Raw genomic sequence first — 18,458 nt, forward strand, 5'->3', positions numbered from 1 at the left:
AGGTCAGGATAACCCCAGTATGGATCCCACTTAGGGCCTGTGTGGCCTTAGGCAATTTACCTAATATCTCCGAGATTCAATTTCTTCACCAATAAAATGGAGAGAATAAATATCCATCTCATACATTTGTGTGGGGTTTAAATGAGGTCAAATGTCTGGCATGCTGTGGACACAGTGAATATCAGCTCCCTTCCCTAGTGTGGGAAAGAAAACCAACTAAGTTCACAAGCTTTATTTATCATTGAACATTATTTCTATTATTCTTGAGGGAAATTACCAAATTTAAATTATAACACAGAAAAATAAAATTTCTGAGGCAATTTTAGGGCTCTTTACCTTCTCACATAACACACAGAGTGATCTCAGGGTGTTTGAACAGCAATCCAAGAGGTAGGAGTAATTTAAATCCAAACACTCAGCTAAGTTCTATTATTCAAAATACAGTAGTAAAATGAAAAAAGCAAGTTACGTACTAAGTATAGTTTTTGCCCTTTGAAATCCTGTTTTCCCTTATAGCATAAGGAGTCTTCACTTACAGCCAAAAAAGTCTAATGTGTTTTCCCCAAGCTTGTGAAAAAGAGTAGAACATTTATCATCATTACAGAAACTATTTTTTTTAACTTAAATTCTAGAAGACAGTGAAAAATATCCTATAGTAATAAAGAGTAGTCCTCAATCTCTTGTTGAAGAAGCTTAAACATCATTCTGTGATGATCTATAGCTAGATAAACTCACAAAGTTACATCATTAATGGAGGCAATTGATATAGAGACTCAAATCTCTAGTTCTGGCAGAGACTTCAAAGAATCACAAAAGTCATACTTACCACAAAAACCAGTTTGTAACCATAGCTAACCAAATACCACGGCATCTGTGGAGTCAGTGAAAGATAACAAAGGGGTCATCTCTGTGTCAAGTAAAGAAAAGGGCTCCTGCTTGATGCCAACTTTCCCTTTATTGCCTGCTGGTTGGTTAGGTGCTCTGCAGACATGGCCCAAGGAGAGGGGCAGGTACGACATGACTCAAACTCTTGGATAACACACAGAGTAACAATTCGAAGCAAAGACTCCAGGTCCCTGGATGTCCTGCAGCCAAGATACCAAGGTGTGGCTATTCTTTTCTGTGCCCTTGACTTCAAATTAATAAATGAAACCTGCTGAGATATGGCTGCCAGTCCTTTCCAAACTGGCATATGGACTCTGATTCTGCCACATGACTCCTAATTCTGCCACTTAGCTGTCTGGCCTATGGTAAGCCACTTCCTCATCTGTAAATTGGGCATTATAAGAGTTCCCACTGTATAGCGTTGTCAGGATCATTAACTAAGTTAATATTTGTACTTAGAACCCGGCCAGTCTGCAGGAGGTTATTTCTTAGAGTTTCTCAAATAAAAATAGTACATTTCCCACATAGAGGATTAAGATATTCAGAAAAATAATCTCAGATTTATGCCAAAATCTTAGTCTTCAACTAGGCAAGGAATCAGACAACCAAGTTTTTTAATGACTGAAATATAATTTCACTTATTTAAATAGAAGTAATAATTAAACTTGTAAGTGCAAATATGACTAGTATATATTTAAATAAAATATGTAAATATATAAATCACATATACTTTATTTATTATCTACTTTACTTAACATGCTAATGTACAGGGTTCTACTTTTAAGTGTGATGGATTACAAAATCAGATTTAGAAGTATTTAGTCTGTGTGTGTGTGTGTGTGTGTGTATAAACAGAATGTTTTCATATAGCTTATAACATTTCTATCCTAAAATTAATTAGTTAAGATTATGATTGTTGACTCTTGTCAACACATCATCTATACTGCATTATTTTCAAGGAATAAAAATCTGATTTTAGAAAGTTGGCTGTGCAAGGTAGAGTCACTGACTAAACAACCTATATATAAAGAAACAAGATTATGATGTGGTCTTAACTTGAAATAATTGCATTTGTGGTCTTCAAATATTTTTTTCTTTTACATTATTTTTGTGACAAGATGCATTGCCTTCACTCATTAAAAATATTGTAAGGGGATGACTTATAAGGAAACATAGGACTTAGGGACTCTCATAATTTATATTAGAACTTTCAGCACATCTTGTACATGTAAACTTCAAAATTCTTCACTCTTATTTGCAATTAGGAGTACTGTAGAGCTGACAAGTGGCTCCACTTTTTCTCCTCTGTGAATGAGTGTCATATTTCTATTGACGGGCCTACGGGTAGATATTTGAACATATATATTTAAAGCATCATGGGGTATTTTTTGTTTTTTTAATATTATATTTGAAATTAGACTAGAAATTTAAAAATATATAATTATAACCTAATAACTAATTCAACAATAAAATCAAGAGATCAAGTCAATGGTTGTTTTACTCAAAACCCATTTCAAATAATCAGTTTAAATGATTATTCCTGTTTTACTCATTGAGTTTACCAAATATTTAATTGACTAGACCAAACCAGCATCTGATTTTTACAATACATAAAGATATATGCCTCAAAAGGTGTAGCTTTTCTAATAGTTTATGGTCAGATTTACAGAAGTGAAAAGCACTGAAAAACTATGTTCTCATGTTGGTATTGAATTAAATCAATTAACCTAGTGGTCTGAGATCTTCCTTGTGGAGTGGGGAGAGTATACTGCTATTTTAGTTTTAACCAATTTTTAGTTTTAGTTTCCTCTAGAATGGGAGCCATGTCTGATTCACCTTTCTATCTTCTCAGGCTTTTAGCACATATTATGTATAAGTAAAAATATACTAACTCAAATGGGCAAGTTGAGCTTGCTCTAGAAGGTGCTGAACAACACAGACATTTTTAAATTATGACCATGGTATTTAAGATACAGGTACATGTACTGCACGTCTTTTTCTCAACACTGGAAAGTAACAATCACATTTAGAGAAGTAATATATTCATATGTGGGGATACCTACTCAAAATATTTGGAGGGTTATTCTTCTGTCTCTTCCAGTTAGAAGTGCTTCTTGGGAATTATGACCTTCAACTTGGGTAACATACTATTCATTAAAACACACACACACACACACACACACACGATAAACATCCTACCTATTTCCTTCTTGGGCTGGCATTTTTTTTTTTTTTGCATTAGTTGAAAATGGTTCTTCAGCTATAAGAGCAATGTAATATTGAATTCAGACAGAAACTGAAATCAAAGCTCCCAAAAGGCATATTTTGGGAACCATCAAAAAACTGACTTCATAGTTCAGGTAGGGAATCACTGGTGAGTAACGTGTACACAAAGCACATATACAGGTTTAGCCATATGCAAGGATAGGATTTTGTGCCTAAATTAGTCATTCACAGCTAAAGACCAAGACCAAACTTTGTTTAAAACTAAGGTATGGGGGGGGGTGCCTGGGTGGCTCAGTCGGTTAAGCATCAGACTCTTGATTTCAGCTCGGGTCATGATCTCAGGACTATGAGATCGAGCCCTGCGAAAGGCTCCATGCTGGGTGTGGAGTCTGCTTGGGATTCTCTCTCTCCCTCTCCCTGTGCCCCTCTCTGACTCCCTCTCTAAAAGAATAATAATAACAATAATAATTATTATTATTGTTATTATAATAAACTATAGTAACAATGATAATTGCTTCATTGTAAGGAAATCCTAGACAAATTGCACATAAATGGTATTTTCAATAATTAGAAAATTGTTGCAGTAATCCAGGAGAAAGTGGATGAGGCCTAAACTTCTGTAATGTTACTGAGATCAAAGAGAAGTGGATAGTTTCGAGACACAGTTAGGTAATAGAATTGACAGGTCCTGATGGTCCATTGGACATAGGAAAGAGGAGGAATGAAAATAATGATCAGGTTTCATGTCTGAATGTGTGAGTGGGTAATTGTACTATTTACTGAGATCAGGAGCACAGGAAAAGATGCAGATTTGGAGCTTGGGATGAGGGAGAAGACTGAAAAGATGAATGAATCTGGGATATGTTTGAGGTACGTATGGAACGTCCAAATGAGGATATCCAGGAAGCAGTATGCCATTGATCTGATAAGAAGTTAGACTGAGTATAAATTTGGATGTATTAGAACATAGGTGGTCATCAAAGCCGTAAGTGTGTGTAAGATTACTCCAGAAGATAATGTAGAACAAGAAGAGGGAAAAGCAGAGAAAAATGGTTTGCTATACCATTAAAATGATCACTAAGAGGCACTGCCTTATTGAAACATTGAAATATTGAAAATAGATCTTATGACAGCATTGAACGATATTGTTGAACAGCAATACTGTGAAGCTGGCAAGGCTGTAAATTAATTTTGCTTTCTACCCCTTTGACATCCTTTAGTTACACAGTGTGGTTTCCTTAAGTTACCACACAGAACTCCCTGAGCTGTTGAGGCCAAACAAACAAGCATGTGGCATGAGGTTAAATCCTCCAAACCACACATCTTATTGATTTGTATTTTCAAAAACATAGATTTGTATTTTTGAAAACAACCAAGCAATTCAATTAGAATTATAAAAATCTTCTAATTTGTCATGTAAATTAAAACTTGTGTAAATTATTGATATCATACATGTGTCACAGCTGCCCATTTTTCAACTTCCTCTCCAGTTTTTTCCACATTAGCCTACAAGAAAAGAAATAACTGGTTTGAGTTTTTGCTTTTTTTCCCAAGCTTTGTTTTTGTTTTTTTTTGAACTCTCTTTTATTAAAAGAGCCCAAGACCTCACTAATCATAGGATCTTTACCTCTGTTCTTTGTCTGATCCTAAAGTTAGAAAGGACATTCTATAATTTTTAAACTCTATATTGAACTTTACTAAAGAAGCAGGATTCCATGTATATCTTGTGAATTAATGTTAAACTAAACCAATATGCCACAAATAAAATCCCAGGTCATACATGCTATTATACACTATTCTTAAACTATTTTCCAAGACCATTAGCATTCTAATAGCTGCTATAGACAGTTTTTTGGGGGTTTTTTGGTAAAATTTTTCAATAGTTCAAGAAATCTGTAACATCAAATAGATGAATCATTCCTATCCCTGTCATCAAAGCCAGGGTTCCAAATTTATTTTTTAAGTTATTTCTTAAGCCTGGTGGCCTTATGAAAATACCACCCTCCAATTTGTTTTACACACACCAAATTAATCTTCATTTATGTTTTTATACATTGTAAAGTTCCCTGTGGGAAAGCTATTGAATCTTCCTTCTCAGCTACAATAACACTAATACTTATGATTTAAAATATGTCTATTAGAAAGTCAGATGATTTCTGAAGAAAGGCTAGAATGAGGGCATAGTGCTCACTATGACTGTGTGGATGTAACACTCTTCTGTGATCTTTGGTATCATGAGTTATTTTTTACTTCTCCTGCATCTAAAAAGAAAAAAAAAATGACATGCACCCTCAGAATATTTAAGGCAGGAACTGACTCTGAAAGTCTTAGGTTGACTGTGGAATTAAGAACCATGTAAGGTTCAATACTTTTGAAGTGCTTTCCTGGCATGTTTTCCAATAAAGTATAAAGCTAGGTTGAAAGTTTCAAGAATTGTCATTTGTTAACAGAGTAATATTCAGACTCAGAAAAATAGTAGGGAAACTAATATTTTGGTTTGATCCAAAAAAAAAGTGTCCAGTTGCTTCTTCATGATCAAGTGATTTTTTTTTTTCCTAGAATGAAAACAAGAGCAAAGCACCATTACCTATCCCCTATATACTCCTACTGGTTTGACTTGTTTTCATTAGTATCACCTTTTTGTAATGGAATGACATACGACTCGAGGAATATTGGTGATGACTGTGATCAGTCTGAAATTCCAGTATTTCCAATCAGGCCTAGTGGTTCAGTGTTTTCTTATATACTATTCATTCCAAATTGAAGGAAATATTTTCTCTGCCCTATGTGTAAAATAATAAAAGTTATTTTAATATATTTACTTTCTATTTACCTTAATCTTGAATACTGATGGGTTAATCTGTCATAAACATTCAATCTCTAGGTTATCACAGGACTGCTTGTGTTGCGTCTGCTGTACTGTAATTTAGCAGTTTACTTGTCAACCTCCCTTTAAACTAGGAACCCTTCAAGGATAAGAATGGGTGCAGAATGAATGAATGTTCATCTGTATAAATACAACATCTGAAAAGTACCCAGCTCATAACAGGCAATAGTAATAAGTGTTTGCAGATAAATGTACTAGATAGATTGAATGGATCATGGCAGTATTAATTTAGAAAGAGAATAGGGAAACAGTATGCAGAATTATTAGAGCATGGCTTCTTGCACAATCAACTGTAGGTTTAGCTCTCAAATCAATCATTTACTAGCTGTATAAATGGGGAAAATTATTTAGCTTTCCTAAACATCAGTTTTCTTTCTCTAAGAGGGGAATGGTAATGCCTGCCTTTAAGGATTACATGAGGATTAAATGACAAAATGTATATAAAGCCATTATCACTGAATGTGGCTCATGGTAAAGCTTTCAATAAATGACAACACAAACAAAATGAGTTTAAACAAATATTTCTAAAAGGAGTATTTTTTTTCCTTACTCATTGTTAAAAAGGAACTGGACTTTTGATTCAAAATAATCAACTGAATATCCATATTTATCTCACCTCTCTCCCATGAACCCATTTGAATGACAGTAAAAACTGACAAAAAGAATAAATCTGTGACAGTGCTAAAAATAAAGCATCAAGAGAATTCAAAAAGTAGCCACAGTGAGAGAAAATAGATGAAGAACTGTTATCCAAAATATACGAAGAACTCTTAAATTCAAAACAAGAAAATGAAGAGCCCAATTTAAAAATGGTATAAACCTGAACAGACACCTGACCAAAGACGAAATATAGTTGGCAAGTAAGCATATGAAAAGATAATCAACATCATATGTCATTAGGGAATTTCAAATTAAAAGAATGAGATGCCACTACATAACTATTATAATGATACAATCCAAAACACTGACAACACTAAATGTTGGCAAGCACACAGAGCCATACAAACTCTCATTCACTGCTAGTGGGAATGAAAAATGATACAGCCACTTTGGAAGATAGTTTGGCCATTTATTACAAAACAGAACATGCTATCGCCATGTAATCCAGAAATCCTGTTCCTTTGTATTTACCCAAATGAATTGAAAATTTATGTCCTCACAAAAACCTACACATGGATGTTTATAAAATTTTATTTATAATTGCTAAAACCTGGAAGCAACTAAGATGTCCTTTAGTAGGTGAGTGGGTAAATAAACTGTGGTACATCCAGACAATAGAATATTATTCAGTGCTAAAAAGAAATGGGCAATTGAGCCAAGAAAAGACATGGAGGAAACTTAAATGCATATTACTAAGTGAAAGAAGCCAATGTGAAAAGACTACATATTATATGATTCAACTATATGAACAACAACCCAGAAATGGCAAAACTGGAGATAATGAAAAGACTAGTAGTTGCCAGGGGTTACGGGGAAAGGAGGGATGAATAGGCAGAGCACAGAGGATTTTTAGGGCAGTGTAACTAATCTGTATGATATTACAGTGGTAGATTCATATCATTATACACTTGTCAAAATCCATAGAATATACAGTGCCAAGAGTCAACCCTAAGGTGAACTATGGGCCCTAGGTAGTAATGATGTACTGGTGTAGATTCATCAATTATAACAAATGTATGTGAGGAATGTTGATAGTGATGGAGGTTGTATTTGTATGCATGTGGAGTAGGGACAGGGAACTCTGTGTACTTTCCACTCAATATTGCTGGGAAGCTAAAATTGCTCTCAACAATAAAATTTATTAATTAAATAAAAGAAAACAAATATTTTCTTTTATTTAATTAAAATATAAATGCATGTGTTATTTTCTTCAAAACCAAAACAAAAATCCTTGTTATTCACATGTAACATCATTTGCTATTATTATTGCTATTTTAACTTTGTTAAGTAATCATTCTGTTATCATATAGTGATATTAAGGGCATCACTTCCAAATATTGGACATTCTATAATTACTGGTTTCTTAAAGAAGTATCTTCATTGATTTCTAAATATTTCATCACATCCCTTTTTCTCTTAGGGTAAACTATTTCTGAGTTTTCTCTTGTGTTTTGAGGTAGCACAACTTCAAATATACACAGCGTTTTATAGCTTATAAAATGTGCTAGAGATTAAATTTTTATTAGTTCATATCCCCTGCAGTATAGAAACAGGAGGCTTATACATCAATCTATGTTAGTTAATGGTTTTCTTCTGTAAACTGAGATCTGCCATCAGTTCCTATTTTATTGTTAAACACAAGCAATAACACCTTAGAAATGACTCAGAAGTATCAATGTATTACTGCAAGTCTGTAGAAATTAATTTATAGATTAACATTCATCATTTTTATTTCCATGGAGAAGCAATTAACCATTAATAGTAACCTAGTTTAAACCTTAGTTATTAGGTCACTTGTTCTCCTCATTGCTATGTCTGCCCCAAGACGGAAATTAAAATATTGTTTTAATTTTTACTTCTTATCCTAAGTCTCTGGACACATATTTACAACCCCAAGTGGTACTGGATTTGAATCCTGTAATTAAAATGTGGCCCCAAGAAAATTTCCAGAGCACTGTTATGTAACAAACCTAAGATACAGAAGCACAAATAGAGATCTGTATGAGAACAAGATAAAAAAGAAATTTGAAAATCTTTTTCTTGTATTCCCCAAGCCAAGTTAAAAAAAAAGCAAAACTTAAATAAAACAGAAAGAAAAATGGAGAAAGATGCATTCTCTAAAATAATGTTTGGTATACAACTTTGTAAAGACATTGATTTGCTGTGAAAATCTAGGTTTCTTTATTCCAGTTTGCTAATTTTTCATGAGACAGTGTAGGTACAAGTGATGATTACCAAGGCGGAGAGGAGAAGAGGGGTTGGTATTAAAGTGCATAGACAGGGTGAGCTAGTACTTGTGATTAATCATAGTTCACCAAAAGAAGAAATATTTGCTATAAATTTTTCTCTTACTTTTTGGTTCTACAGAATTGACATTTTTGTTGCATTATGGTGAAAGATGTAGGAAATACAGAATAAAATATTTATAATCCTATCTAGATCTATTGTCTATGATCAGAATATCTACAATGACAGATCAAGTAATTAACTCAATGTCTGACTAAATTGTCTTAAAAAATATAGTGGCTATTCTCTGGTTCTTTAAGAACTTGGCTTTGTCTACCTAACATCTCGTTTTTTAGGATTCTACCCCAACTCTATCCATAGTAATCCTGATCAGTCATGCCATTTGGATTGGGTGTACCACCAACCTGTGCACCTTCTCTCTCCCTGGCCTCAGTGGAGTTCTTCACTAAGCCTAAATGCTACTTCCCCTTGGCCATGGTGACTTATTCAGAGGTGGGGAATGTAACCAAAGGCAATTCTTCCCAAGAGTTTTCCAGGGATATCTGCAAAGATATTATATGATTTCAGAAATATACAAGAAGCATATAAAGAATTGTAAGCTGTTTGGTAGGAGATAAAGGCAAACTTAAATACATGGAAAAGACTACCATGTTTCTGTAAAGGAGAGGAAGACTTAAAATTGATAAAAATATTCTCTCTAGATGAACCTATACATATTATTCATTTTAACCAAAATGAGAAAATACATAAATACAAGAATGTTCAGTTATCTGAAAGGATAAATGCATCAGAATAATTTGGATGAAACAGATGAATTAGATTTAAGTGTAAAAAGACTAGAAAAGGACTATGACCCTCAGTTATGACACTAGTCTTAAGGGGGCATTTGATTTGTCTTACCACAGATCTCTATATGGTATGGTTTCCAGGAATGAATTTTGGATATAAACTAGGACTGCCTGCACTGTTCTGGGATGTGAAAATGGAATAAACCAGCATTTGAGTGAACACTGAAATGCATTCAGCAATGAACCGCTGGATAGAGTATAAGACAAATAATGATTCTAATGAAACTTGAGGAAGAGCACTAAATGGAATGTAATATATGGTTCCCTAACTTATCTTTGCTTATGACGCTATATGGGGCAAATTGTTTTCCTCAATCCTGTGACAAAAAGAATTGGAGGGAACAGGAATAGCAAAAACGAGTTGGCTGTCAGTGAATTCTTAATAAATAATTGTTGAACTGAAAAAAAATAACAAGTAAACAAAATTGACAAAATTTTAGCTGGACTAAGAAAACATGAGGACTCAAAATCATAAATGAAAGAGGAAACATTACAACTGATACCACAGAAATACAAAAGATCATAAGAAACTATTATGAGCAATTATATGCCAACAAATTGAATAACCTAGAAGAAATGGATAAATTTCTAGAAACATACCACCTTCCAAGACTGAATCATGAGGAAATAGAAAATCTGAACAGACTACTAGTAACGGAATTGAATCAGTAATTAAAAAAAAAAGCTCAACAAACAGAAGTCCAGTACCAAAATTCTACCAAAAAATTCTACCAAATATTCTATGAAGAAAGAGAAATCCTCAAACTCTTTCAAAAAATAAAAAAGGAAATACTTCCAAATCTTTTTATGAAGCCAGCATTACCCTGATACCAAAAACAGACAAGGACACCACAAGAACAGAAAATTGCAGGCCAATATCCCTGATGAATATAGATTCAAAAATCCTCAACAAAATATTAGCAAACCAAATTCAACAATACATGAAAAGGATCATACACAATGATCAAGTTGATTTATTCCAGGGATGTAAGGATGATTCAACAACCACAAATCAATCAATATGATACTCCATTAACAAAATGAAGGGGACAAAATTATATGATCATCACAATAGATGCAGAAAAAGCATTTGAGAAAACTCAGCATCCATTTATGATAAAAAAATTTCAACAAAGTAGGTATGGAAGGAATGTAACTTAACATAATAATGCCATATATGACAATCCCACAACTAACATCATACTGAAGGGTGAAAATCTGAAAGCTTTTTTTCTAAGATTAGGAACAAGACAAGAATGTCCACTCTCACCACTTTTATTCAACATAGCACTAGAGGTCCTAGCCAGAGCAATTAGGCAAGAAAAAGAAATAAAAGGCATTCAAATTGGTAAGAAAGAAGTAAAGCTGTCACTATTTGTATATAACATGATATCATATATAGAAAACCTTAAAGACTCCACTGAAAAAATATTAGAACTAACAAACAAATTCAGTAAAGTGGCAGAGTACAAAATCAATATACAGAAATCTGTTGTATTTCTATTCACTAAAAACTATCAGAAAGAGAAATTAAGAAAACAATCCAACTTACAATAGCATAAAAAAGAATAAAATGCCTAGGAACAAATTTAATCAAGGAGATTAAAAGCCTGTACTCTGAAAACTGATGAAGAGATTGAAGAAGACACAAATAAATGAAAAGATACTCTGTACTCACAGATTGGAAGAATTAATATTGTAATGTCCATACCACCTGAAGCAATCTACAGAGTCAATGCAATCCCTACCAAAATTCCAATGGCATTTTTCACAGAAATAGAACAAATAATTCTAAAATTTGTATGGAACCACAAAAGACCCCAAATAGCCAAAGTAATCTTGAGAAAGAAGAACAAAGCTGGAGGCATCATGCTTCCTGATTTCAAACTATATTACAGAGCTATTGTTAAGGAGGGCAGTTGTTATGATGAGCACTGGGTAATATATGTAAGTGATGAATCACTAAATTCTACTCCTGAAACCATTATTACACTATATGTTAACTGACTAGAATTTAAATAAAAATGTGGAAGAAAAAAGAAAGGAAACTGCAAAACAAAATCCCATCAAACCTATAGTAATCAAAAGAGTATGGTATTGGCATAAAAAAAGACACTTAGATCGTGGAATAGAATAGAGAGCCCAGAAATAAATCCATGTATACATTGTCATTTATAACAAATGAGCCAAGAATATACAATGAGTAAAGAACAGTCTCTTCAGTAAATAGTGCTAGAAAAACTGAACAGCCACATGCAAAAGAATGAAACTAGACCACTATCTTACCCCGTGCACAAAAATTAACTCAAAATGGATTAAAGGCTTGAATGTAAGATCTGAAACCATAAAGCTCCTAGAAGAAAACAAAGGTGGTAAGATCCTTGACATCAGTCTTGGTGATGGTATTTTTGGATTTGGTATCAAAAGCAATTACAACAAAAGCAAAAATAAACAAATGGGGCTACATCAACTAAAAGCCTCTGCCCAGCAAAGGAAACCATCAACAAAATGAAAAGGCAACCTACCAAATGGAAGAAGATATTTGCAAATCATATATCTGATAAAGGGTTAGTATCCAAAATATATAAAAAGCTCATACCACTCAACAGCAAGCAAACAATAAAATTTTTTAAAAAGTATGCAATGGATCTGAGTAAACATTTTTCCAAGAAAACATACAGATGGCCAATACGTACATGAAAATACACTCAACATCACAAATTATCAAGAAAATGCAAATCAAACCACAATGAGATACCACTTCACATCTGTTAAAATGGGTATAATCAAAAGGACAAGATATAATAAATGCTGGCAAGGATGTGGAGAAAAGGGAACCATTGTACACCATTGGTGGGAATGTACATGGGCACATTCACCATGGAAAACAGTATGGAAATTCCTCAAAAAATTAAAAATAGAACTACCATATGATCCAGCAATGCACTTCTGGGGATTTATCCAAAGGGAACAGATACACTAACTTGAAAAGACATATGCAGCCTATTTGCACTGCAGCATGATTTACATTAGTCAAAGTATGAAAACAACCTAAGTATCCATTGGCAGATGAATGAATACATAAAATGTGGTATATACAGTTGATCCTTGAACAACAAGGGTTTGAACTGCACAGGTCCACTTATATACAGATTTTTTTTTTATAAATATAGTAAAGTACTGTAAATGTATTTTCTCTTCCTTATGATTTTCTTAACATTTTCTTTTCTCTAGATTACTTTGTTGTAAGAATAAGGTATCTAAGACATATATCATACAAACTATGTGTTAATCAACTATTTGTGTTACTAGAAAGCTTCCAGTCAAGTAGGTTATTAGTAGTTACATTTGACGGGAGTCAAAAATTATACTTGGATTTTCGACTATATGGGGGATTGGCACCCCTAAGTCCTGCATTGTTAAGGGTCAGCTGCATATACAATAGCACATTATTCAGTCATTTAAAAGGAAGGAAATTTTGCCATTTGCAACAACATGGATGGATCTTGAGGGTATTACGCTAAGTGAAATAAGTCAGACGGAGAAGAACAAATACTGTGTGATCTCACTTATATGTGAATCTGAAAAAAGAAAGAACAAGCTCATAGTCACAAAAAACAGACTGGTATTTGCCTGAGGTTGGGGGTGAGGATTGGGCGAAATGGTGAAGGGAGTCAGAAGGTACAAACTTCCAGTTTTAAAATCAATGAGTCATGAAGATGTAATAATGTACAGCATGGTGACTATATTGCCTATTTGAAAGTTGCAAGGGAGTTGGATCTTAAAAGTTCTCATTGCAAGAAAAAAAATCAGTAATCATGTATGGTGACAGATACTAACTAGGCTTATTGTGGTAAGCATTTCACAATACATACAAATATTAAATCATTATGTTGTACAGCTGGAACTAATATAGTGTTGTATGTGAATTATACCTCAATTTAAAAAAGAAGAATCTGGTTAACAAATTAAGATATAATAATAAAATGAATGCTAAATATCCACTGAAACATTTAACAGAGATCTATATGATTTTGTATGAAAATAAATTTCTGCCATATTACAGGATAAAAGATTTTAGTTACAAAAAAAGTTATTAAACAAATATGCAATTGCATCACATATCAATTACAATTCAATTACATCTATTGAGTGCTTATCACATGTCAGGCACTGAACTACATACCAAGTGCTGCATATGCAAATGCACACATGTGCAAGCACATAGATATACATGTGTACATATGCATCACACTTTTATTACCTTTGTAGAATGGGAGTGCTGGAGCATTGAGTAGGGTGCAGGGAGAGGATTGAAAGATTAGGAGGTTCAGGAAGGGTGAGGTTCCGGTGCCTGAGTGGCTCAGTCATTAAGTGTCTGCCTTCAGCTCAGGTCATGATCCCAGGGTCCTGGAGTCGAGCCCCGCACTGGGTTCCCTGCTCAGCGGGAAGCCTGCTTCTCCCTCTCCCACTCCCCCTGCTTGTGTTCCCTCTCTCTCTGTCAAATAAATAAATAAAATCTTCAAAAAAAAAAAAAAAGGATGAGGTTCCCTTACTACTACACAGAACAGTATTTGCTTGAATTATTTTTACTATGGACATGTATTTGCTTTATTATCAGGAGAAAAATTAAAGATACTTTCATTTGAGAGAAAAATATGATATTTTTTTAATTCTTAGAAAAATTATTTTCAAAAAGATCAACTATAATTTTTGTATGTGCTACTTTCTTAAGTATGGTGCCTTATTCATATTTGTATCCCATATAGTTTCTTCATATGAACAATTATTAATAAATGATGGCTCAACTGAATGACAAGTTACTTTTATTAGAAAGTCTTGGGAACAATAAGATTTTACAGATTGGGTCTATTAAGAAATTAATGCTATAAAATATTCAGTTTTTAAAAATACATATTTCCACATAATACACTTATTTAAAATAGTATACAAATGTACAATTTTAGTTTTTGTGATTAATGTTGCTCTTTGGATATTTAATATTTTCAAACACAAACACAGCTTATCCTGTTCCCTTTGATGAAGAAAAGTTCAAGTAAATTTATAAACTACATATGTATGCACACACAGATTTTGGATATCTTTAACAGATACGTTCTGAAATTGATATAAGATAATATAAGAAAAATCATTTGTTTTATAAGAATTCCTCCAGTAAACAGTATCTTAAACCATCACTCCTACTGCCCTGTTATAGGATGTATTTGGGCTCACAAACACATAGTTAAAATGCTTTGTCATATAATAAAATGCCTTGACTCGAGGGGCAGAATTATTCACCCAGATTTAAAATATGGAGAATGACAAAGAGGGGTCTTAAATTCAATTTTAAAATTCACAAAGGGTCACTGCCACAAGAAACATTTATAACTGAAGGTTTGACTTTCTGCTTTTCTGTATTGCTATCTTTTGTGCAGTTGTGTTATGAAATATGACCACGTCAACTCTGAAGGAGAAGATTATCCCATTCAATCAAATGAAATCAAATAACCTGAAAAGTTTTCACCTCTGTGGGGTGGAGGACTTTTTCCCAATGGTCAGGTGGCTATGTTTCAAGGATCCTCTTGATAAAGACCTTCAATATCTCTGGAAAAGAAATACTAAAAGCCAAGTAGTATTGCACTGAAGTCACATATGGAAATATGTGGATTTGAAAATCACAAGTACACCCAGTTAAAGGATCCATTATTTTACACCAAGTCACCCTCCTGAAAATAGTGCCCTTACTGTGAAAGTGTGTGTTAAACAATAAATAGTAATGTTTCCTTTATAAATCCCTGCACTCTCTTCCAGGAATATACTGCTAAGATGATTTTCACTGAGTGTTCAGGGATACGGAGCATCTGGCTTATAACAGGACTATCTTCAGAGAAAGACATGTATCATATGATCTCACTGATAGGAGGAATTCTTAATCTCAGGAAACAAACTGAGGGTTGCTGGGGTGGAGGGTGGGGTGGGAGGGATGGGGTGGCTGGGTGATAGACATTGGGGACGGTGAGTGCTATGTGCTATGGTGAGTGCTATGAATTGTGCAAGACTGTTGAATCACAGATCTGTACCTCTGAAACAAATGATGCAATACATGTTAAGAAAAAAAAAGAAGAAGAAGAAAATAGCAGGAGGGGAAGAATGAAGGGGGAGAAATCGGAGGGGGAGATGAATCATGAGAGACGATGGACTCTGAAAAACAAACTGAGGGTTCTAGAGGGGAGGGGGTGTGGGGATGGGTTAGCCTGGTGATGGGTATTAAAGAGGGCACGTTCTGCATGGAGCACTGTGTGTTACGCACAAACAATGAATCATGTAACACTACATCAAAAACTAATGATGTAATGTATGGTGATTAACATAACAATAACAATAAAAATAAATAAATATATAGCAACCAAAAAAAAGGATTATCTTTTATAAGAGTATATTGTACTTTTATACTACAAGACATGTCTCCACTTCTAAATGAAGTGGACTCAGAATTGATGTATTTAGTGATTATAATTTGGAAAATTATATGAAATATGATTTTTCATCAGTGAAAACTGTTAGATCACAAGGTAAGAAGATATTGAGTGAATGACTAGCTATGTTCACTCTTGCTAAAAGTAGCTAAAAAAGAATGAGGTAATCCTCATTATAAATAAGCAGATAAAAAATAATTAAGAACGGAGCACACCTACATTAAAAGAAGACGTTATAGGGTAGAGATATGAGAATGGTCTTGTTCTCTTGACACTATTTTATAAAGCATTTCATAAGTATTTTGTAACAATTAAATTCTCTTCTTTGCATGGCTAAAGATTATTTAAGATTACTTAGATATTTAACAGAAAAATCACTTTGAAGAAGAAAACACTTCAGTTTGTGTTTTTGTGTGTAGGAGTGATCAGACTCCTACAACATTGCTTAGTAATTGAGCCCATAGAAGCATCCTATTGGGCTGGTAGTTGGTCTAAATGAAAGGCCTGATAGTGATATTTAGATGTCAAATTAAAATATCATCATACCTTTTACAGGAAGAGAGAGAGAAAGAAAGAGAGAAAGAAAAAGAAGAAAGAAGAAAGAAAGAAAGAAGAAAAGAAGAAAAGAAGAAAGAAAGAAAGAAAGAAAGAAAGAAAGAAAGAAAGAAAGAAAGAAAGAAAGAAAGAAAGAAAGAAAGAAAGAAAGAAAGAAAGAAAGAAAGAAAATAAACTTAGAATCTGGAAACTGAACCAGAAACCTCTTTGGCACCTGGAAGTACTTAAAAAGATACAAAAAGTAGACAATTTGGGCAGTTATTCCCATAATTTATCTTGTGTCTTGTATCAATTTGTTAAGGGGGGAAAATAATGGGCATATCTCAATGTGTTAAATGTATAAAACTAGAATAAACCAGATTTTAATCTATATTTCCTTAGGGCAAAGTGTAGTGCTCAGCAACATGAATCCTAGACCACAGGAATTGTGAGTGAAAAATCTACCCACAAAATGCAAGTATGACAAAAAAATAGCAGAGACCTCTGCAGATTGTAATCTGAATGAATTCTTTGAGCAGGAGGAAAAAGTACACCAATTGTTAGCAATGATATTTTGAATGAGCATATATGGATTGTTCTGTGGTTCTGAAGGATGAGAGAGTATGGATGTGGGGGGAATGAATTTCTAAAGCAAAGGCCACCTCCAAAATGTTTCTTAGAAGGATTTTTTAGTTTGTTGTCTTGAGATTTGTCTGATTATAAGATTCACCTAGCATGCTTGTTAAAAATACAGATTTGAAACAACTCCCCCCCCAACCCCGATTCTGATCCAGTAGGTTGGAATGATGCCATAATCTGTTTGTTTTTGTTTTTTTAATAGGAACCCAGGTATGAGAGCACCTGGGTGGCTCAGTCAGTTAAGCATCTGACTCTTGGTTTAGACTCAGGTCTTGATCTCAGAGTCCTGAGATCGAACCCCGGGTTGGGCTCCTTGCTCAGTGCAGAGTCTGCTTGTCCTTCTCCCTCTGCTCCACTCTCTCTCTCTCTCATAAATAAATAAAAAATGTTAAAAAAAAAAAAAAAAGGAACCCAGTTATATAATAAAGTAGATTTAGGAAACCCGTTCTTAGTCTCTTTAATTGTTCAACCTTGCTCTTGACCAACATGCCTGATTACTGATCATTCAGTATTGAATAAAGGAAACCACCATCATTCAAGTGAGCAAGAGCTATGAGAGAACAGACTTTACATTACTTCAATGGGCACCACTGTGGTAAATTTATATGTTTTGTTCTCCCAAAAATGTTTTTTTTCTTTTTAGTTAGAATGCTAGTAAAAATTACTAGAATCATAGCATATTTTCATACTGTTGTTATTTGTAACAACAGTTGTTGTGTTTTCATTTAAATAGAAAATTAAATAAAAAATTAAAGAAATACATTTATTGCCACTTCCCCAGTCTTTATCTCATTTTCCCCAATCTTCTCCAAAACAACAAATTTAATAATTCTCAACATGCAGTACTGCTACTTAATGTGATTAAGATTTCCTGGCCTTCAGTGTATGTGATGATGTGCCCCAGTTATCTCACATTGAAATTCTGAAGCCATGTATTTATGAATGAAACAGCCTATAAAGCGGAAAAAAAATAGAAAGCACTATTTTGCAATTATAAAACTTTTTTTTAAAGAAAAATAACCCCAGCATAAGTAGTTTTTCTTTGCCATGATT

At 33.7% G+C, this 18,458-nt stretch overlaps 1 long non-coding RNA gene across 2 annotated transcripts in view; it reads right to left on the bottom strand.

Moving 5' to 3' along the window:
- LOC118012264 overlaps nt 1-18,458 on the bottom strand; it is a 217,446-nt gene that overhangs the window by 87,280 nt on the left and 111,708 nt on the right. The window lies entirely within an intron of this gene.

Source organism: Mirounga leonina, unplaced genomic scaffold (genome assembly GCF_011800145.1).
Source record: "Mirounga leonina isolate KUSES-001 unplaced genomic scaffold, KU_Mleo_1.0 Mir_151, whole genome shotgun sequence".
Taxonomy (NCBI): Eukaryota; Metazoa; Chordata; class Mammalia; order Carnivora; family Phocidae; genus Mirounga; species Mirounga leonina.